Genomic DNA, 24407 nt, shown 5'->3' with positions numbered 1-24407 from the left:
GAGCGTGAGTTTTCCAGTGTCGGCGTCGATGATATGTGCCGACTGCTCCTCTAGCGCAGGTTGTCGATGACTTAAACCCCCACTCGGGTGAGTTTGCGTCGACACTGCAGAGTCCTTGGTCACCACCCGTGGTGAAAAGGCCTTCGGCGCCACCTTAGGCGGCAGAGTGTAGAGGATCGGCATCGAAGTCTTCTTCGGTGGGACCAACGGCTTAGGTGCTGAAGGTGTCTTTGGCTCCGACGCCGACTCCTTGTCCCGTATCCGCTTGAGGGAGTCCGAGACCTGCTTCGTAAAGGAAGCTGATGGTTTCGTCGACCCGACCGATGACCTCAATCCACCTCCAGGGGAAGATCCGAGCGTCGATGACTACTGTTTCGCCGCTTGGGACGCAGGCGTGTCGCCGACTGAAGCGCCATGATCAGCCTCCACGGTTGCAGGCGTCGACGCCGACAGCTTCGGGTCGATAGCCTTTGCCTTTTGCGTCGGGACTCCAGACTTCGGCTCGGTGCCCTTTGCCGACTTTGTCTCGACGGCCCTCTTGGATTTTGGATCGGTAGCCTTGCCCGCTGTAGGCTCGATAGTCTTCTTTGACTTCGATTCGACCACCTTGCTGGATACCGGCTCGACGACCTTCTTCGAGCTGGGGTCCTTGACCAACTTCGGCACCTTTGCCTGGTCGACAGCCTTTTTAGACTTGGAGGCCTCCGAAGATGACGGCGTCGATGGCGGAGCAGACGTCTTCGGTTTCGATGGCACGTCGTCCATCTTTGTTTTCGTCGACACCGATGTTGTTAGTTTCGGTTTCGATTTCGTTAATGGCGGCTCCGCTGAGGTGTCCGTAGCCGGGCCGGAAGGCGGGGCCGTGGATTGAGGTGGAAGGTCGTGGGTAAGGCCGTGTGGCGATCCCGTGACCTGAGCCATTGTAAGAGTACGAACGGGGCATAGCTCTTCCTCCGAGCTATCTTCTATGGCCCCATATGCTTCTTCGTCGTCCCCTATCTCATCGACGTTTTCTTCTAGGTCTTGGCCTTCGACGTCTGCTCCGTAGTCGTGCTCGACCTCCGCCGATGTGGGTGAAATTTGCAGGTGATGCTCTAGCTCGTCTGCATCAGGGTTTTCGAAGATGTCGTCCGGCGCCGGGGCCGACCGCTGGGCCTCGAGGCGCGCCACGCGCCGAAGCTTGATCGTCTTCTTCGATCTAAATCTCAAACAGGCCATACAGCTGGCCTCGTCGTGGTCCAGCGACAGGCACTTGTTGCACACAGGGTGCACGTCGATGTGTGGGTACTTCGAACCACACACGGGACAATTCTTGAACGGACTCCGTTCCATGCCGTCGAAAGTTTTGCTGCATCGACAGGGCCTCGATGACCGAAGAGTCACCCGACTCCTCAGATATCCGACTCGACGAGTTGGAGTATACACGAGACCGAACGCGAACAATACCGACGGAGTAAAAGAAGGCCTTCTGGCCTTGAAAAAGTTTTTTTATATCGATTCCGAACAGGAGATGTCGAAATCACATCCGAACCCAATGGCGGAAAAAAACAATCTGGGGATGGAGTCGATGCCCATGCGCACTGTAGTCCAGGGGAGGAGCCACCTATCTCGTGATACTTCGAAGACTCTTCCAGGACAACAACGTGCAATCATCCGGACCCAACACTAGGCGGCGATCTATGCTATAGATATGAATTTAGCAGCCCACATGCCTCGAACCTGTGGGTTATGTATGAGGTTATTTGCATACTGTGGTTTATGTTAGTGAGATTATTCTCTACTGTGTTTTATGCCCCTAATGTGAGTTATGCTTAGGAGTTTATGGTCTAATATGTTTAGGCTTATGAGTTTGGCGCTGAATATATTTCACGCCTAATGTGATACTGTGCATAATATGGTTGGTATTACAGGATGATGCCTAGTACAGTGTTTGCCAGTAATTACTGGTTGTGTTCTACGTCTATGATATGTTCTACATTTACTATGTTCACTTTGTGATGGTTCTGACAGTGGCACAATTGGCCCTGTCAGGTGTATATAATCCCCTGTAAATATTGCCCATTGCCAGGTGGCACAGTGTATACTGTGTGATTACTATTCTAATGTGTTTCATGATAATACAAAGGCTATTGTTGATATAATCTTGTGTGGAGTTCCTTTTGTGGTGTGCCTAGTATGCTGTTGCTGTGAGTGTGTTGCACAAACACTTTACACATTGCCTCTGGGATAAGCCTGACTGGTTGTGCTAAGCTACCAAGGGGGTGAACAGGGGTTATCTTTGGCGTGTAACTCCCTTGACCTGACTAGAGTGGTGGTCTCTGCCTGGCTTTGGTGCAAGCCTTAGCCAACCAGAAATCCCATTTCTAACAGTGCCCAAATGAAAAAATAGAAAAACCTACTGCAAACACTTCTGGACTCAACCACTAGATGGTGGATTTAGGCATAGCAGGTGAACGTTAAAGAGATTTCATGCTGCAAAAAAAACTTGGAGTCACACTTGACACAAATCTCTCCGTCATACAGCACATGACCAAAAAACCCCAGTAGAGCACAATGCCAACTCCTGAAAAAAGTTAAATCTTTCTTACCAGAAGTTGATTTTAGAACAATGCAGGCCCTGGTCCTCTTTCTCAACTGGATGGAGGCAATGCTCTAGTCAAAGGCCTTCTTGGCACATCTTTGGAACACTAAAAGACATCCTATACATTGCACCTCATCTCATCAAGGCTTGAAGAAATTTGACCACATCACCCCAAAGCTGAAGTAACTACACAAGCTCCTTTTCGAGGCCCTCATCGTGTTCAAGAGATGTGCCTCACCTACAAAGTTGCTAGAAATAGTACCACTCATACCTGAACAAGAAACTAACCTCCTCATGATATGAAATATATCAGGAGGCAGCACATCATCAAAGGAGACAAATGAATGCAATATGGAAACTCTGACGGAAGGGTTTCTCCACCTATGCACCCAGGATCGGGAACAACTTCCCCAACAACATCAGAAATGCGGCAACCATCCTGCAATTCAGAAGAAAAGTTAAGACAGATATCTTTACGAGAGTAATACTGCCCCCCAGCCTAGGACCTACTTGTTACCTGCCTCACTTTAAACACTCCTAAATCGCAGACCTGAACTTTAACCAAGTTTTCAGCACATTGTGGCTTCCCAGGTAGGCTCACGCTATCCACATTTAGCCAAACACATACATATATAGAGATGAAAATCCTGTTTCGTAATTGAGCATGCCTTTGGTTTCTGTTTTTTCCCTGATATTGCATAATTGATTAGGTGACTGAACAAACATTTGCAAAATTCTGTATGCGTGTTTTGTTTAGTAATATAGCATTTCCCTTCGCCCGTATATGCTATTAGAGAAAATCAGACTGGTAACATAGCACTTTCCTTTGCACAAGAGCATATATGTGATAGAGAAAAACAGGCGTTTTCGTATGGAAAATATTGCCATTACTCTTTGATGTACTATCCAAGGTAATAAGAACTGGGCTTTTCATTCTCCACATCAAGGGCTAGATGTAGGTAATTCTCATTTACCGACTCTAGAATACCGAATTTTACCGATTCGGTATTCTACATTCGGTAAACGAGATGTAGTTAAAAATTCGGTATTTTTTACCGAATCTGTAGGATTCGGTAATTACCGAATCGGTATTTACCGATTCGGTAATTGTCATTGATTCCTAGGGGCCTTGAGGCCCATAGGAATCAATGTCAATTACCGTATGGGCAAATACCGATTCGGTAAAAATACCGAATTTGCAAGGGATACAGGGTGTCACTTTGACAGCCTGTGGCAACCCTGATTCTCGCTTGTGTGCCATGTGACACACATACATGCCCTTAGGGCATGTATGTGTGCCCCATGGCACAGGTGTACATGCACAGATGTGCATGTACAAAGGAATTCGTTATTTACCACCAAATAGTATTTGGTGGTAAATAACGAATCGGTAAGGGCCTGTGGCACTGATTACAGTGCCACCTACATGTAGATTTACAGATTCGGTAAATATACCGATTCGGTATTTTACCGAATCGGTAAATTTACAGATTCTGTAAATATACCGATTTGTCTACTTTTCAGGCCCCTACATCTCCGTCTGCAAATACCGGTCGGTAACGGCTGAAATCGGCCGTTACCGACCGGTATTTGCCTTCCTACATCTGGCCCCTAGTGTTCTTGGCTAGTGACAGATGACTGCAACCCCAGGAACACCCTTCCAAGTGGCTCCCTTTGTTTTGAACTTAAACAATGGCCCGCTCCGTGCTGGTCATAAACGAGTTGCACAGCCGTATACACATAGTGTTCCAAATTATTCACTTTAGCCATAGTTTTTCCATATTTAATCCATTTATTGCCAATTTTTATCCAAACTTCGTTGTCACGCCAAGGATACGAAATTCATTGAAACTTCTGCGTATGAATACTTCATGATTGCCTATCCAGGCTTAAACATGAGCATGTACTGAATCTCGAGTCCTCCAAATTATACAAAAATTACATCACACCCAATGCATTTCGCTCTACGCTTCGTCAGGGGTATCTACAGTAAAAAAATCACATGTTTCCATTACTGTTTAAGTTACACTTTCAACATATTTCAACATTGTTGTTTGAATCCACTCCCCACACAATAATTACAAGACAGCTATTCACTATGTAAATGCTTGCTAATCCCCACCATGTGCTGCGCTTATTTACTAAAACCCTATTCCCATAACGAAACTCCCCATTTACCATGCATCCTTTAAAGTAATCTTGTAACTACAACCTAAATTGTGTAAAACGCAATCGCATACCTCCCCCTGATAAAAACAGATTTGTTGCTATAGTCCTAATACCTCTTGAATTCACGTTAACTTTAACTTTCTCCCTCTCCCATTCCTAAACCAACGGGCTCTTTTATATAATCTATTTACGTTCGTACCTGATGTCAACCTTCTCCATGCCTCTTTCCATGCTCGCCTCTATTCAAGCCGTCCACCTTGCAACTACTCTTTTTAAAGCCATGTGACCCACCCACCTGTGAACCCTTGGTGCCTTACTCACGTGTCTACCTGGCGCCTCCCCTTAAACTATATTCACCCAATCATATCGCACCCCGGAAAAAACATAACCCCTCCATGTTACATCAAACGTAAAAGTTGCCCTCATCTCTCTAAGTGAATATCCGTATTATAAACATTGGTTTTTGAAGTTGTATGACAATGTCCCTTTAAAATGTCCACACGTGATTTACGGTTAATCCATGCAATTAACTCGGTGAACGATCCTCAGCGTGACCTTCATGTGATCCGTCGTTCATTTCACTTTGTATGCGGGGTGCTATCAGGTTGGAACAGATATTGTACAATACATCAAACTTAATTCTGAAGCATTCCCTCTTTTGTCTTATGTCAGATTTTCTGTGGCTGTTTGTCTGGTTTGGCGTGCATACACTCGAGTGTGCTCCGCTCCATTTGCACACTAATACTATCCGTACTTAAACAATGGGCTGCTCCGTGCTGGTCATAAACGAGTTGCACAGCCATATACACAGTGTTCCAAATTATTCACTTTAGCCATAGTTTTTCCATATTTAATCCATTTATTGCCAATTTTTATCCAAACTTCGTTGTCACGCCAAGGATACGAAATTCATTGAAACTTCTGCATATGAATACTTCATGATTGCCTATCCAGGCTTAAACATGAGCATGTACTGAATCACGAGTCCTCCAAATTATACAAAAATTACATCACACCCAATGCATTTCGCTCTACGCTTCATCAGGGGTATCTACAATAAAAATTCACATGTCTCCATTACTGTTTAAGTTACACTTGCAACATATTTCAACATTGTTGTTTGAATCCACTCCCCACACAATAATTACAAGACAGCTATTCACTACGTAAATGCTTGCTAATCCCAGCACATGGTGGGGATTAGCAAGCATTTACGTAGTGAATAGCTGTCTTGTAATTATTGTGTGGGGAGTGGATTCAAACAACAATGTTGAAATATGTTGAAAGTGTAACTTAAACAGTAATGGAAACATGTGAATTTTTTATTGTAGATACCCCTGACGAATCGTAGAGCGAAATGCATTGGGTGTGATGTAATTTTTGTATAATTTGGAGGACTCGAGATTCAGTACATGCTCATGTTTAAGCCTGGATAGGCAATCATGAAGTATTCATACGCAGAAGTTTCAATGAATTTCGTATCCTTGGCGTGACAACGAAGTTTGGATAAAAATTGGCAATAAATGGATTAAATATGGAAAAACTATGGCTAAAGTGAATAATTTGGAACACGATGTGTATACGGCTGTGCAACTCGTTTATGACCAGCACGGAGCGGGCCATTGTTTAAGTACGGATAGTATTAGTGTGCAAATGGAGCGGAGCACACTTGAGTGTATGCACGCCAAACCAGACAAACAGCCACAGAAAATCTGACAGAAGACAAAAGAGGGAGTGCTTCAGAATTAAGTTTGATCCCTTTGTTTTGTCCCATCAGTGCAAATGGTGACAAAATAGAATCAACTGTGCAAACCCCCAATTAATACTGTTTTTTTGGCATAACATTGAACCACTGGGTTCAACAGGGCTTCAAACGTTAAAAAAGCAAATATATATCTCCTCACCAATCGCCTCCTTCCCCCTCCTGGCACCTCTGATGTTCAATCGCTGACTGACCACTACCTCGACTCTATGAATTCAATAATCAATGAAGCCGCCCCACTGCAACTAAAGAGAGTCTCCACCAAGATCTCGAACCCTTGGTATGACTGCAGACTCAATGAAGACAGGCGTGCTATGCGAATGGCAGAGCGCACATGGAGATCTGACCCCTCATCACTGCATCGCAAAACACTTAAGAACAAGAGAAATGCCTACTTCAGGAAAATCAAGCGTGCGAAATCCGACTTCTTCAGCCTTCAGCTGGACCAAGCAAAAAACAGACCAAGAAAGCTGTTCGAACTAGTCAAAACTCAAACCAAGACGCAACCCTTACTATCAAACGACACAACAAACGACATCCCACACTGTGAAGACTTTTCTGCTTTCTTTAAGTCAAAGACCGACAGCATAAGGTGTGACCTCCTTAATGATGTAATGAGATACCCGAGCCACATCAAAAGGCCCGACACCCAACCTAAAAATAACGCTTCCTGGTCGTCTTTCGACACCTACTCTGAAGAAGCAATACACAAACTGCTCGGCACCTTGAAGCCCTCTAATCACCTCACAGACCCCCTACCTGCTAATGCTGTAAGAGACTTCACCCCCGTTCTCCTCCCACTCTGGACTAAAATCATTAACATTTCCCTTCAGCAAGGTCTCATCCCAGACTCCCTCAAAGTGGGGCAAGTCACGCCTATACTCAAGAAACCTACAGCTGACCCTGTTGACTTAAACAATTACCGCCCGATCACCAATATCCCCACTCTGGCCAAGCTGCTGGAAAAATGTGTGCAACTCCAATTAACAAAACACATTGACAAATTCGAACTCCTCGACCCTCATCAATCAGGCTTCCGAGCGAAACACAGCACGGAAACGGCCATGACACACATAATTGATGACGCCCTCCAAATTCTTGATCGCAACGACTCCTGCCTCCTCATCCTCTTGGACCTCTCCTCAGCATTCGACACGGTCAAGCATGAGAATCTACTAGAGCTCCTAAATACCAGAATGGGCTTATCCGGGACTGTGCTCAAATGGTTCACTTCCTTCCTACACAACCGATTTCAGAAGTTCAAGATCAACAACGTGCTGTCCTCACCTGTGCCAGTAGATTTAGGCGTCCCACAAGATTCTTCCCTCTCACCCACGCTGTTCAACCTCATCATGGAACCACTCGCTACCCTGCTCCAAGCATCCAATGTACATTTCCATATGTATACCGATGACACTCAACTCTACCTTAAGGTACAATCCCCAGATGATATCAAACTTCTGAACGGCACACTTAGAAACACCCAATCGTGGTTGGCCGACAATCACCTCAAACTAAATGCGCTGAAAACTGAGTTCCTCCTGATATCACCCCCTGCGAAAATTACCACCACCCAACTATGGCTCAATCACCTAACAGCACTCAATGTCAGACCCACCATCGTGGACTCTGCGAAATCCTTAGGTATCACACTTGACGCAAAGCTCAATATGCAACAGCACATTAGCAAAGCAACGAAAGGAGCTAACTTCCAAATCAACACTCTGAGGAAACTCAAACCCTTCCTTCCAGCCAAAGATTTCCTAACTACTGTACAAGCTCTAGTCATCCCCCGCATAGACTATGGAATTGTGGCCCTCAGCGGACTCCCTCTAGCAACAACCGCATGCCTAAGAGCCTTCTTGAATGCTGCCGCGAGACTCATTTCTGGCTCAAGGAAACACTCTCACATAACCCCTGACTTGAAATCCCTGAAATGGCTTCCCTTTGAAGCCAGAATACAGCTGAAAATTGCTGTTATGACACATTCAGCCATACACCACAAGGCACCCAACTACCTCACTCAAAAGTTGTCTATATCAGGAGGCTCGAGATCCAATAGAAGTGCAAAAACTCTGCTCCTGAAACCTCGCAGATTCCGTAAGGAAAAAACATACAAACGTTCCTTCTCAGGAATGGCACCCAGGATCTGGAATGCACTCCCTCCTGAAACGAGGCTTATCTCCTCCACTGCACTCTTCAAGAAAGAAGTTAAAGCCATCCTTATGGCCAAATTCACCTGATCCTTACTGTTGTTGTTCAGAGACTTTGCACCGTTTCGGTAACGTTGGATACTTACTGGTCCAATAACTTTATATTCATGACCTCCAGACCTCCTTTGCAGTTGGATCAAAGACTCTGCACCGTCTTATAGTATTGTCTATTTTGAGTGCTTATTGGTATCCTCTGATCTCTATTGTAGTTGGATCAGGGTCTTTGCACCGCCTTATTTTATTGCCTATTTGAGTGCTTTACTGTTATCTCATGATCTCTATTGTAGCTAGACCAGACTCTGCACCGTCTTATATTATTGTCTATTTTGATTGTCTACTCTTATCTCATGATCTCTATTGTAGCTAGATCAGACGCTGCACCGTCTTATATTATTGTCTATTTTGAGTGTTTACTGTTATCGCAGGATCTCTATTGTAGCCAGATCAAAGACTCTGCACCCCCTTTTATTTTACTGTCTATCTGAGTGCCTATTGGTATCTTATCAGCACAAGACTGTTATCCTATTATGCCACATTTACTATACTGTACCCAATTATTATGTCTAGTCACCCAATTATTATGTCTAGTCACCCTCCTGCTGACCACTCCCCCCCTGTGAAGCGCTCTGATATCTGTAAAGATCTTGTTCGCGCTATATAAAACTTTGAATAAATAATAAATAAAATAAATAAATGAAGCTTTATTATCAAACTACTTTTTAGAAGCTCTACTTCTATTCCTGAAAAAAAAACTTCAAGGGGGAGATAAAGGGCAGTGAGTGTCTGGTGGTCGATGAAAATGGCACGAGGTGGAATGAAAACAATGCAGCCTTCAAATTCGTCAAGGAGGCGTCCATGTTACACGCGGGAACCAAACTGACCTTTAATAGGCCTTGTTAAGCTATAAAAAGATGTGGACAGCTTGAAACCAAAAAAGGTACTGCTTGGCAGACAATAAAAAATAATCTGATATACCCCCCCCTTCCTCCACCTCCCCCCGCCCTCCCCCAAAAACATGTATCCTCCACCTCCCCACCCATCCTCTCTCGCTGATGTGAGCCAGAGCACTGGATTCAGAAAGTCAGCACAAAATCTGAAGGATAACTGGTGAATATTCACAGTGGTATTTCCCTGCTCAAGTCACTGTGGTGAAATTAGTATATATTCTACCACTGTACTGCATGTAGAAATACAATGTAGTACAAATCACTAAATTGGTTTAAAATAGTTTGAAAAAGAAAAACAAAAAGGAAAGCCATTTCCCTTAATTTGCATGATTTGGAAAGGTACAGCGGTGTCTGTTTATGAGAGGACAGGTTTATTTAGACCTGTCCTCTCTTTTCTATTGCCACTTAATTATGAAAATAAAGCTGGCATAGGGCAGAAGGGGGGATAAACTCCCCCTTAATGACGATTCATTTGCTACGAAGCACCGGCCACATGTGGGTACGAGACTGTTATTTCCGACTTGTGCGTGCACAAGGTTTCAAGTTAAAAGCCTGAAAAAAATCTAGCAAATGGGCAGTCAGGAGGACTGATATAGATACCGCCAAGCATTTGGGTGAGTGAGCCCAAACTCCTCTTGAAAAAAGTTTTTGGGGAGCACATGCCATGCGCTGGATTTACTCATTCCAGTCGATTTTGACGCCTCAAAATCGTTTATGTACGGTGTTTTATTTTACTGGACTGGACCATCAGTTCATGAGCTTCTGTGAGCGAGAAACTCACATACATAATTGTACCCTGATTGAAGAGGGAATGCTTTGCGCAAGAGGTTACTGGGAGCATGCCGGTGCCCAGCCGTTTGTTATTGATAGTGAGAGACCACACCTGAGAAACGACGTTTAGTCAGGGAACCTAATTTGTTCAAGGTGCGTGCCATGTTTTGACAAGTGCGGGGCTGGGCGGGCAGGGCCTTGGCTTTAATTTAACCCTGGCAGACCCTATCGAGATATAAGTGTACGGCCGGCAGGCACGGCGGCTACGAAGCCAGGCAGTCAGTGAATCATCAAATCTTGTTTAGCCGGAGGTGAGCTACCACCACTGTGATCTGACGACCGTCAAGTCACCACGCTCCAAAACAAACAAAAAAAGTCAGCGTTGGTTTGGCATGGCATAATATTGGCATGGCTAATTGGATACTACCTAGTAGTTAACTTACCGTTACTCGTGGTGGGCCGGGACACACTGCACTGCCTTTATTAACTGATTTGGCCTGGTGCTGCTTGTTACCAGTACTGGTTGCTGCCTGCTGCACTCAATGTTGTTGTTGGGTCGGGCTGACTTAAACGATGACTCGTGGTGAGCTGCGCAAGTATGCTGGAGCGTGGCAATCTGTAAAAAATCTGCCGCACAGCCCCTATCCCTGCAGAACCAAAATCCAGCCCAAATCAGTGTTCCGCCAACTGGCAACACTGAACTAAGGGCCATGGCTCCCATCAACATATCATAAGAATCTCCTCTTGGATCAGGACAGGCTCAGTCTCACAGCCGCAACACTCTTAAGCGTGACTCACTCGGTAGAGGAGAACAACACTCTGCGGCTGCGCCGAGTCCAGTAGTGAGGTTAATTAAATATATCAATATCATCAATGCATTATGTGACATGCGCAGCAGATACGTGTAGACCCTGCCCTGATAAGTAAGGGCCGGTGCAAATTAAGCACTGTTTATCTTTATACACTGTTGTCACGCCCAAGTAGTGCGTCATTGTCCTAATACTGACCACACACAAGCACACAGATGTTTACTCAAAAAGCAGGCAATTTACTTACGTAGTCAAAATGAAACTGTGAAATGGCTTTAGACAGATCTTGCCTAGGTTCTTACTACCATCATATCATTATAGAATGATTTGAAAGATGTATATCATTTTAATGCACACATGTATTTCACCCATACTTCCGACAGAGATTGTTGCATCTAGAAATGCTACCTTCAAGGACAATTTCTTGAAACCGCCTTTGAACTCTTGAGTGCAGCAATTATTCCTCCTAGAACCCAATTCATAAAATTCAGTTACTGCTGGGAGAAGAATTGCACTATGATTAAACTGGAAGTTTATGTTTATATGTTAATGATATATAGAGCATCAAAGCAGAAGGGTGTGCGAGTCAAACTAAGGAGTTACAATAGCCGTACATTCACAACAAATATATACATCATAGCATAATTTATAGTCACAAATTTACTTTGTGATAGGAAAAGTGTGAATTCCTAACAAGTGTGTCATCAACAATTGAGAAATGCATGCCCAAATAGTGCCACCGGAAGTGCTAGGGGGTTCCTACAGAGGGCAATAAAAGAGGCATTCACAATTACTGTTTACATGTGCTGGATGCACAAATTCTTTTATTGCATTAAAGCCTGCCTCATTGGTTTTGTTGATGCTCAGCAAAAAATATCAAGAAAGCATTTATTTCCATATAGAATGCTTATAAGAGATAAATAATTGAAAGTAATTGTGTGTTGAGGGAGTGTACATCTCAGATGTAAAATGGTTCATCTATTTATTCCAAAGGATGCATTTTGTGGAAGGCTGAATGGTACATTAAGGGGCTCATTACTATGTCGGTCGGAAAGCCTGCGATCAACACAGTCTCAGACTCTGGACCAACCGACCGGCGGTCGGTAATTCCGACCACCGGCGTTCGGTGATTCCCACCGCCGGATTACAATGCAACAGAACACTGTTAGGTCAGATTCCTATTGTTCCCTATGGGAGCTTGTGTTATGGTTGTAAACCGGCCGTAACACAAGCTCCTATGGGGAAATGGGTTTGTGTGTGTAAAACCCTGCACCCTGTCGCAGGCACCCCATGTTGCCTTCCACATAGTGCAGGGTTTTACAGGGGGGTACCCCCTTGGCCACGAATCATAGGCCGCGGGGCAAGGGGGTCCAGCCAGGGGTCCCAAAAGTCACTATCCAACAGCCTTTCTGTGTCCGAAAGGCCCGCATGGAAAGGCTGTCGGAATCCGACATCGTAATCCCGACGGCGGAAACGCCGTCCATGGGGGGTTACGGTGCGGTTCCGACTGACAGGGATACTGTGAGAGCCGGTCAAAACCAAGTCGGAATGACCGGCAGGTTTACATTCCGCCCGCGAACATCGTAATCGGGCAGTCGGACAATAAACCGACCGAGTCAATCAGAGGCTTTCCGACCGACATCCTAATGAGCCCCTAAATAGCGTACAGTTTGACCTGAGGGAGTAATACTCTTGTTGATGGAGCCACTGCCTACTGTATGTATTTTTTAAAGAATTTGTAACAAAACAGGCTGCAGCCTGCTGCACTGTCAATCCAGAGCAAAAAAAAAAAACACAAATGAGTTTGTCAGCAATTACTGCTGATTCACAAAACACAGACACTCAAGCACTACTCAAATCCCAAGAAGTTCTTATTTTCATCTGACTAGGCTTTCGTGTACTGCACCCAAACACACAATGTAAAGGAGTATGGAAAGGTTTTAGATTAAATTTACAAAGTAAAAAACTGAGATTACGTAATTTATGTTTTATATGTCGATCTCTGCAAGATTATGTGAACAGTCATGTAGTTTTGTTTGTGTCTCACATAAAAATAATTCTTCAACAGGATATTAAAACACAAGGATATTCTACCTTTGGTTGTGTACACAAAAAACTATTTACCTGAGCCTCAACTAACTATGGATGCTGTCAACTGATTACTGATGCAAAAGCACTCCTGGATAAAATTGAGAAAGAAATTCTAGACTTGAAGGATTTTACGGTAAACCAGAAAAGTAACAAATTCGAACTTGACAAAAATAATTTCTCTCTGGAAACTACATATCCATATTTGCATAAGGATTTTTATACGAGAACAGAGTCAAGACGGTTCCTGCAGGATAATCAAGGACGGTCTAGAAACAAGTTTCTTACTTTTTCTGATACCTCATCATCCTCTTCAGGAGGAGATTCTGACTCCGGGAATAATCAAAACAGAAGAGCAAATCAACAGAATCATCAACCCCAACCCCAACAACAACAAAATCAGACTACTTTTTTAGGGAGAGGCCAACGGAGGGGGAAAGGACGAACGCGCTACAATCTACAACCATGGGAGATGACAACTTGCCGCCAATACTACAAGAACTGAGATCCTCTGTAGTGTTCAATCTATCAGGACGAGTTCTGTCTACAACAGAAATTGCTATACTAAACATGGGACTCTCCTTTGTTCCGTCTAAACCAACCAATTTTGTCAGGATGAAACTTGAAGCTATGGAGTTTTGTCGAAAAATTCGTTTGAAAACGTTCTTTAAAGACACACCTGGTGTTAATAACCTGGAAGTGACTGGACTAAAAAATAAGTTGACTTTTATTCCTCCTAGTTTTAAAATTCCAAAGGAAGTATTAACATTTGAACGAACGTTACTCTCGGGTATTTCAGCGATTGAGCACAAAAAGCAATACGTGAAATACAACCTTCAAAAACACGAAAAGGATGCTTTAATGACGTTAAAAAATGACAAAACAGTTGTGATAAAACAAGCGGATAAGGGAGGAGCGGTGGTCGTTTGGGATATTAATAAATATAAGGATGAAATATTCAGACAACTGAACGACACCAACTGTTACAGAAGGATTGCGAAGAACCCCACAAATGATCTTCAAATTGAATTGTTTTCCATCATTCAAAGAGGCTTTGATGGCGGAATCCTTGGTCCAAAGGAATTCCTTTTCCTGCAAAACAAAAATCCTAGAACACCTGTGTTCTACGCCCTTCCCAAGATACACAAAAGCGAGACCAATCCGCCAGGACGCCCGATTGTGTCAGACTGTGACTCTTTAATAGAACCAGTGGCTAAATATATAGATTTCTTTCTCAAGCCATTCGTGGAGGAAGTCCCAGCACACCTAAAGGACACTACAGCATTTCTAAACCAACTTAAGACAGTACAATTTGACAACTCAACACAGTTACTAGTCACAATGGATGTAGTATCCCTCTATACCCAGATACCCCAAGAACAAGCGTTGGAAACTTTGGAGAACTTTTTGGAAACTAGACCTCGTCCCAGACGTGTCCCAACAGAGTTTCTGTTGGAATTAGCAACATTTTCTTTACAGAGGAACTTTTTCACATTCGACTCAGAATTTTTCTTCCAGACAAAGGGGGTAGCTATGGGTTGCCCCTTCGCCCCGGAACTAGCTATTCTTTTCATGGGACTTTATGAAGACAAGTTCATTTACAGGGACAATCCATATTCAGAGAATATCTCGAAGTACATGAGGTACATCGACGATGTCTTTTTTTATTTGGACTGGGCTGCAAGAACAATTGGATGAGTTCGTACTTTGGCTCAATTCTAGATCACAGGATATCAAATTCAATGCAGAAGCATCGGATAGAGCAATTATGTTCCTAGACGTTAGGGTCTATCCGTTTGAAGGGGGCTTAGGAACCACGCTATATCGTAAGCCAATGGACAGGAATAGAACCCTCCATTATACGAGCTATCATCCAAGAAGTTTGCGGCAAAATTTGCCGTTTGGACAATTCTTGAGGATAAGGAGGAATTGTTGTGGTAGGGACGAATATTTCGAACATGCTTACAAACTCATGGAGAGATTAATCGATAGAGGTTACCCGAAGAAACTTGTGAAACATGCCTTAAATCGAGCATGGTGGGTACCCAGAGATTCACTTTTGGAAAAAAGGTCAAAACCTGAACCCACGAGAATTGTATGTGTAACAACTTTTTGCCCTAACGCACATCAACTAAAGAAAATGATTACTACAAATTGGCATCTACTTCGGAATCTCCATGAGGATTTCTCAGAACCACCATTGTTCGCTTTTAAGAAGGACATGAACGTGGCAAACCATCTAGTAAGGGCAGCCTTACCATGCGAACAATCAGTAAACCTCAGGAATATGCTCCACCTTCCACCAATAGTTGGACACCATAAGTGTGGGACGTGCACGTGTTGTGATCAGACGCTTGAAGGTACTTTGTTCTCTTTTGAAGGGATACATTGGAAACACGATAGCTTCACAAACTGCAAAACAAAAAATGTGGTATACGGCATAGTATGCCCGTGCCCTAAGCTCTATATAGGCAAGACCACACAAGAAATCCGTCAGAGAATCACCCAGCATAAATCACGGGTTAGAAGAACAGTGGCAAACGCACCATTGGTTAACCAGTGGACGTTAAAAAACCATGCGGAATCTGATCTCAGATGGACGGTAATATCTAAAATTGAAATGGACAAACGCGGCAGCAACTTGGATGCTAGACTGAGCCAACGAGAAGCGCTGTTAATTATGAAATACAATACTGCGATTAACGGGCTCAATGAAATATCAGAAATTTTTAAAACATAGCAAGTCCAGTCTTAGCACATGTCACCCGATTCTGAACATTAATACTCTTGACCCCTGTGAAAATTTATTTTCCTTGAAGAATATTCTAAACCACATTGGAGAAGGTTTTAGTGTTCTGCATTACACTTAACAATTCCCTTCATAGTTGCAATGAGAGAACCAAAAGTCCACATTTGTAAAGCGCACAATCACCCGTAAGGGTCTCTAGGCGCTGGGGGGCCGTCAGGAAGATTAAGCGAGCTATTGCCCAGAGTCACATGGTGCTGGGCTAACCTGCCGCCGGAGCCGGGGATCGAACCGTGGTCCCCAGATTCCAGCGTCAGTCGCCCTGGCCGCGGCGCCACACCTCTTCCACTTCCAAAAGGACTTCATTGACTACGGTTCCCAGAATTCCTTTAGCGAGGAATCCCATGTGACTTTCAGGAAGTTAAGCCACTGACAGCACGATGACTGTGAGCCCCGTTTCTGTCCATAGAGACACAGAACCGGCCCGACAGTGTACCGAAGCAAGTGGAGAGTTGATCTATGATTGAGGTGAGAGCCAGTGCCTCGCGTATACGAAGGACATTGTAGAAGGCGCGGCTGGAATTATGAGCAGTCCTCGGCTTGCCTTGAGCTCGCGCACGCTATCTCTAACTGACACGGAATTTTCCACCACTCAGTTTGCAAACGCGCCGCGGTTGTGTTTACCGCTGCGAAAACAACTCATGTTTGGACAATCTTCATTGTTTACAGATCGTTTGTTTTGAAAAGAAAGCCACGGACTGAATCAGCGTGGACACAGAACCAGCCCACGGCTACACTGGGGCGCAACTTGGTAAGTCACTTGCGACGCCAAGTCGATTCCTTTTACGTGATTTCGCCATTAATCAGGCTGATTACAGTTCACGTCCTTTTTCCAACAGGCAGCGAGGAGGCTTAACTCTCCAGATTAACTACAATAGAGGTAAGTTCCTCGGGCCATATATTTGAAAGGCGTGTGTATGAACGCTACTAATTACTGTCTAAGTGTCATTATTTGTTCACCGGCCACAAAATAGAAGTCCTTAATTTGGCTTCATGTAAATTTCAAATTTCAGATTTCAGCCCACTTCATCACATATGAAGAAAGCGAACTGAGAAGACTTAAGGTAGGGGAGTCGACATATGGTTAGGCACTAACGATGGAGTTTGTGGTAGCAGCCATCTACAAATTGGTTTTTGCTTTTTTTCTCTTTGTAGTGTCTTTCTGAGTCCTGGTGAGAACCCCACCAATATGAGGGTTTGAAACTCATCGACCTTGTCCCAGGTCACACGAACTGAGGAATCATCACTGTGTTTTGAGTTTAATTCATAAGCGCAAATCAAAAAAATTACTTGTAATATTGTATCATAATTGGTTTCATTCCGGATATGGAATTTCTTCATTTCATCAGAGTGTACCTAGGGACCATTGTGTAGTGTGTGTGTGAAGCTTGAGAGAAGTATGCATGTGGTGTAAGTGCAATTTGTTTAATTGTAAATGTATTGTACATTGTGTATATATTTGTATATAGAGTTTGTCAAATAAGGTTTTTTGCACAAAGAATATTTCTTTCAAAAAATTCAAAGAAAAACAAAAAATGCAAGCTACATCATTAAATGATGCAAATGATTAAGCAGACGTTTATGTTTTATTCATAAGGGTTATCAGAAAGTATTTGTTTTAAATAACTATCAGTCCTGGCACACAGATTGTTCTTTAGCTTATTTAGAGTTAGGCAGACGGGATACTACGTCACCAAGGCGGCAGTGCCCCATCTACAGTATCATAGTCAAGACTACTTGTAATATGGCAGAGAGGATAACTGTCCCCTTTTGACAGAACATGCTATCTCCCAAACTCTAAGTATGGCTCCTAAACGCTCAGGAAAACCAGGTGTGTCCTGTTAAATAAACGTTGTATTGAACGTGAAAAGAGATATTTATTTTGCCCTTTGAACCTTCTGTGTATTCAAACAAGTTAAAACTGCCAGTAGAAATTCCATTTGTATTGAAAGCTACATGTTTTTGAAGTTTCTGCGTCACTGAGGCAAATATTACTTTGAAGGATCAAACTGGATTGACAGTAGAACTCCTTGTTTTAGAATATAACCCTTGAGGACTGTATTTTACCTTGGCAATATTTATTAGCAAGAACTTCTAAGAATTGTTTTTAAAGCTTTACATTTATGGAAATCAGTCTTGGGTATTTTAAATGTTGCTATAAAATAAATGTTCACAAATTAATTACAAGAAAATCCGAGTAGTTAGGTGATCATTTGTGGCATTTGAACTGAAAACTGTGGTATTGTTGGTTTTACTTGTGTTTAATTTGTATGGTTATATGTATTCTTAAATTGCACTATGGAGATAGAACCTCATGAACGGGAATGTTAGTAGCCTGAAGCAGTTACCTCCACTGAGCTTTGTTGGATGGATGGGACTTTTATACTTGCATTAAACTTACCTTTCTACCTTACTCTGGATTCCTTTATTACTTGGACTCATCTATTTTACACTGGCGGCGAGCGAGGTACTACGACCCAAGGGTAGAATCTTTATTTGGAGGCAAAAGTCTCAACATCATCTGCTATTTGTATGATCAACACGAGAGCTCTTTGAAGAGAATATTTATCTGCTTGCCTTTGTTCATGGACCTCTTTCTCAACCAAGGCGTACATGAGTTTTGTTTCAAAAGTGAATTTCCTCACGTTTTCGGACTAATACTTCCGTCACTCATCTTGAAATTTTTGCTGTCTGACTCAAGATGTAAAATCTACATGATTTCTGTCACTTTGAAACTGGGATTGGGAGCCTTTTCGCCGCGATTACTCGCCCTTCTATAAACTTTCAGGGGTTGGGAGGTGCAGAAGCGGGGCTCATCCCCAACGCTTTAGGTTTAAAATAACTCTCTTCACGAAACCACAATGGCCTGTTCAGCCTCAGCGCTTTAATTTCTAATCAACCTTGAGGCCATAGCAACGTGTTTTAGATCAACCATATGTTAAATATAAACCTTTCCTCTGTGGGGCCATAGCAGCGCGCACGCTCTCAAGGCTTTGATTAAAAAATAAAGCTGTACAGCACGTGTTACACCTAGCTCCTACATCACAAGACGCTGTTATCAGACATTTTTCAAAGAATCACCACGAGGATCGGCTGCATTGTTCTTTCTTCTTCATGCCAAATCCTTGTATGACATACTCTCTGCTGCAACGTAACCCTGCACCTTTTGTCACGTTTGCCACGCTGCCTACGTCACCCAGCGCCCATCTTAGTTTAGTTCAGAAGCATATTTTCTGCATCCAACCTTCAGTGAAACGCACGCCCTGTGTGTTCAATTTAATGATTCTGCCACATTAAACCTATTTAAGAAAACTCATCTTCACCTGCGGTGACACTCTCACCTTGCTTGTTGTTTACTTTAACCTTTTAAATGCACAACTCGTGTATTTATTACATTGAGCTTTTCAGATTTCGTTTTAATTTTCAAGACTTGTCCCACAGTGATATGCACACTTACGGTTCTGATGTGCATGTTACTTTGTTTAACCATTACACTGCTTTGTGCACTCTTATTTGAAATACAATGCTTACAGTATTACTCTTTATTTGTAATATTTCCCATTAATTTTTTATTTTACTTTGCTCCTTTTTCATATACATTTCATGTGCCTGATTACTTATGATATGTATGTTCTACATTAATAAGGCATCCTTTTATATATTAATGTCAAAAGTTCTCCCAAATAACTCATTAATGTTCTCATTCATGTTAACATTCTGAGTACTTGTTTTTTTTTTTACTCTTGCTTGGTGTATTCGTTTTGTGCTTTTGTTTTTTGGCTTTACTTACCATAATATGCAGAACATAACAGCACCCTCATTTTTCCTGACATCGCCAGGAGACCCTCCAATCAGATGGCAGAATTGGAAAAAAGTATTTGAGCTGTATGCCAAAGTTTGTGGTACTAATCTCAGTTCTCAAATGAAAACTGCTCTTCTTTTACACTGTCTGAGTTCGGAAGGACAAGAAGTTTTTGATCATTTACCTGAGATTGTTGATGATAATTTAAGTGAATTTGAAATTTGTATGCGAAAGCTTTATAGACATCATTTGCCCAAATTTAGCACCATTTTGGAGATATACCATTGTGGCTGTAGAACTCAAGAAGGCGAGTTTGTTGAGAATTATGTGACAGCATTAAGAAAATGAGGTGATTCCTGCAAATTGGTGCATTCATTGAGGAGAGAATAATAGATCAATTTATGCTGGGCTGTAATGTAGAAAAGGTGAGAGATGATCTTTGGCAAAAAGATGATCCCTCATCAGATGAAGTTCTCGTTACAGCTAAACAGTTTGAACACTCACTCAAATGTGTTGAAGTTATTACGAAACATAAATCTAAGGGTGATGCAGTTCAATCTGTAAAGAATTTCTCTAGAGATAAAAACACGAGGAAGATTGACTATGTTCAACATGAAAAAAAGAATACTTTTCCCCCCAAATGCTTTAGATGTGGGAAGATTGGTCATCTTGCTAATGATAAAAAGTGTCCTGCATTAAGAAGTTTGTGTTCAAATTGTAAGAAAGTAGGATATATTACTGCAGTCTGCAAAGCAAAAACTTTTAAGGGAAAGGTCAATGTAATCTCTGATGAGCATTATAGTGAGGGTGAAGAAAATTCTGATGTGGATTGTGGGCAAATTGTGGGCCTTTTGGAATATAAAGGATGATACCTTTCTGGTACAATCTATGTGTCTCAAAAAGGTGACAGTATCTTGAGCTGGTTCCACCAGAGGGACCTAGGCGTGATACTTGACCTCAATAATGATCCCCCCATCATTTTAAAAGATATCTTTCAAGTAAAAGAAGTGAATGTTAAAAAAAGAGTTCCCCAGGGTATTTAGAAATGAACTTGGATGTCTTTGTGGTTATTCTCATAACATACAACTAATTAGAGATGCCAATCGTATCTCACAGAAAGTTTGTGGTGTGCCTTTTGCTGTCAGAGAGGAAATGAAGTTAGAACTAGAGAAACTCAAAGCAGAAGACATAATTAAAGAAGTGGGAGGAACTCAGTGGTTGGCTCCGGTAGTAGCTGCTAGGCAATCTAATGGAAGTCTCCGCCTTTGTATTGATCTGAGAGAGCTAAATAAACAAGTTGCAGTTGATAAGTACCCTCTCCCTAAGATTTCTGACATGCTCATGTTACTTAAGGGGGCTAAGGTTTTTCCTACGGTGGATCTTAAGTCGAAGTACCACCAGATTATGCTTGATGAACAGTCTAGGGGTCTCACCTAGTTCATCACGCCCTTTGGAACGTTCAGATTTATCAGATTACCATTTGGTTTGGTGTCTGCGGCATCAGTTTTTCAAAGGGCTCTAGAGAAAGTTTTGAAGGGTCAACAAGGTGTAAAGATTTATCAGGATGACGTGTTAATTTTTGGGAAGGATGATCTAGAACATGACACGAGAGTAAAGCAAGTTGTGCAAAAGTTTGACCAATTTAATCTTACTGTGGGTTACACAAGTGTAAATTAAAAAAATCTTCTATTGATTACCTAGGCCACACTGTTTCTCGTGAAGGTGTAGCACCCAGGAAAGATTTAGTGGATGTGATACAGAATTTAGCTTCTCCAACGAGTAAAGAAGAACTCATGAAGTTCCTTGGTATGGCAGAGTATTACAGCAAATTTGTAAAAGGGTTTGCTGAAAAGTGTGTTAACATGAGATCATGGTTGCACAAAGATGTTGATTTTGCATGGTCTGAAAAGTGTGAGATCGAATTTAGACATATAAAGCAAATGTTGAAGAAAACTCCTAAGTCAAGTAGTTTTGATCCGTCTGACAAATCAGTTCTCATCACCGATGCGAGTATGAAAGGCTTAGGTGCTGTGTTACAAGAAAATGGAGGTTCAGAAAATGTAATTTTGTTTCTTTCTCGTAGCCTTCAAAGAGCTGAACTTTGCTACTCCGTAATTGAGAGAGAAGCTCTTGCGGTGCACTTGGCTATTAAAAAACGTAAGAATTTGCTTTGGGGATCAAAGTTTGAGGTTCGCACAGATCACAAGCCTCTTTGTGAGAAATTCATAAAAAAAGAAAGGTATTGATACAGTTTCAAGCAGGAATTCTAAATGGGTTGTTGCGTTGCAAGAATATGATTTTGAAATAAACTACTTACCTGGTGCCAAGAATAAAATAGTTGATACTCTCTCGAGATTAGTAGAAACGTCTGTTGGAGAAGAAGTTCATGTTAATGATGAACAAGATGAATGGGTGTGTAATGTTGAGTGTGATGATCTCAAGGAAAGTAGATGGCTTTAGGAACGTACCAAGGATGAAGAGTTACAGGAACTTTTTGTGTTACTCAGACAGGGTTGGGCATGCCAAAGTCAAGGGAGTTGGAGAAAAATTTTGGAATGTGAGAAATGAACTTTCTGAAGGTAACAGGCTTCTATTTAGAGGTACAAGGCTCATCCCTCCTGTATCCCTACGAGAGGAGTTGTTGAATTTAGCTCATATAGGACACCAAGGGATGTTCAAGACTAAGGGGAGACTTAGATTGACATATTGGTAGCCTGGTATAGACTTACAGATTGAACGCTTGGTCAGAGAATGTGGACCGTGTGTTCTTAGTGAAAAGAGTGTGACGCCTAAAGTACAACCCATGGTAGTTAGAAATCACCCTAAAAAGCAGTGGGAGGAAGTAGCGTTTGATATATTGGGCCCCATTCAAGGGAATGGTATGAAGGCATATGTTCTAGTTCTCATTGATATGTATTCAAGGTGGCCTGAACGTAAGATAGCTAGAGGAATTGAAACTAGAAGCGAAATAGCATTTTCGAGAGTGGTTTCTGGAAGAGAGGGTTTACCTAGTTCTTTTCTTACGGATAATGGGGTCCAACTGGTCTCTAAAGAGATGGAGGATTATTTGGATAAATGTTCTATGAAACACAAATAAAACCTCTATATCATCCCGAGACAAATGGTATGATAGAACGTTTTAACCGGGTATTGAAAGAAACTTTTGCCATGGCAAAACAGAATAACCTTGATTGGAACGATGAAATAATTAAGAAGGTAGAGGTGTATAGGGTTTCCCCACATTCCATCACAGGAAGGACACCGTTCGCTTTGTTTAGGGGTAGATTACCTAACACATTGGTTGCTCCTAATTAGGTTAATGATGCTGAATCTCAGAAAGGTTTGGTGTTCTCTGATGAAGGATGGAGAGTTAAAGAAGCTGAGAAGATTGATGCCAGGAAAATCAATTATGAAAAATCTGTAAAAGTTACTCATGTGCATGTTGGTAATTGGGTCATGATCAGAGCTCCTTTTGAGAGAAAAGCTTGAGGTATTTTTAAGAAGCCTCATAAAGTAATTAAAGTCTTGACCAATGCTGTTAAAACAGAGGATTCATGTAGTTGGAATCTAAACAGAGTGGTTGTGGTAAAAGAACACTTGTTTGGGCACATTAAGCGTGGTCCTTTGTCTAGGATTTCTTCCTCACAGGAACAAAATAAAGATGTGAATCTGTCTTTGGATGTTTTACTAGCAAGCTCATCTCAACAGAGAAAGGAAAAGGATGTAAGTTCTTCTCGACAGAGTCAAAGAAGGAATGTGAGACAGCTGTTACACTTCAAGGATTTTATCCAGCGTTGATATTGTATGCTTGAACATTTTCTATTGCTATGTTTCTTATCTATGACTTTGTTTTATCATATGTTGTGTTTCTAGTTATCTTGCATTTCTTCTATTAGTTGGATCACATAGTTTCTCACTTGTGTTTTATAAGGGCGGAAGGTGTGTGAAATTGTTGATTTTACTTGTGCTTAATGTGTATGGTTATTGTGCTTAATGTGTATTCTTAAATAGCACCATGGAGATAGAACCTCATGGAAGGGAATGTTAGTAGCCTGAAGCAGTTACCTCCACTGCGCCTTGTTGGATGTATGGGACTTTTATACTTCCATTAAACATACCTTTCCACCTTACTCTGGATTCCTTTATTACTTGGATTAATCTATTTTACAAAACCCATAGAGATGGCTAGTCTTTTTCATTCTTTGCTGTCGGGCAAAGGAATTCCTTTCCCTTAAGATCCTACTTGAGGTCAGGAATTCTTATTTCTATACACATCTCAAAACCTGGGTCTTCAGCTCCCTTTCGTTATCCAACCAGGAACAGTGTTCGGCCCTCAGTGATAGGACATCCGTTTTGGGTACTTGTACCACTTTATAATTTCTCTGAATTAGAAATAACCAATTGCTTATACTATCAAAGAACAAATGATAGCTATTCCTCAGATGCTCAATGGTAAATT

At 42.2% G+C, this 24407-nt stretch overlaps 1 protein-coding gene across 4 annotated transcripts in view; it reads right to left on the bottom strand.

The window, feature by feature from the left end:
* Positions 1-24407, bottom strand: part of SMARCD3 (SWI/SNF related BAF chromatin remodeling complex subunit D3) — a 1739068-nt gene that overhangs the window by 1173248 nt on the left and 541413 nt on the right. The gene's annotated exons all lie outside the window — the stretch shown is intronic.

This window comes from Lissotriton helveticus, chromosome 10, assembly GCF_964261635.1.
Source record: "Lissotriton helveticus chromosome 10, aLisHel1.1, whole genome shotgun sequence".
NCBI lineage: Eukaryota > Metazoa > Chordata > Amphibia > Caudata > Salamandridae > Lissotriton > Lissotriton helveticus.
Note: the sequence above shows the minus strand (reverse complement) of the source record. Positions and strands in the feature narration are given on the sequence as shown.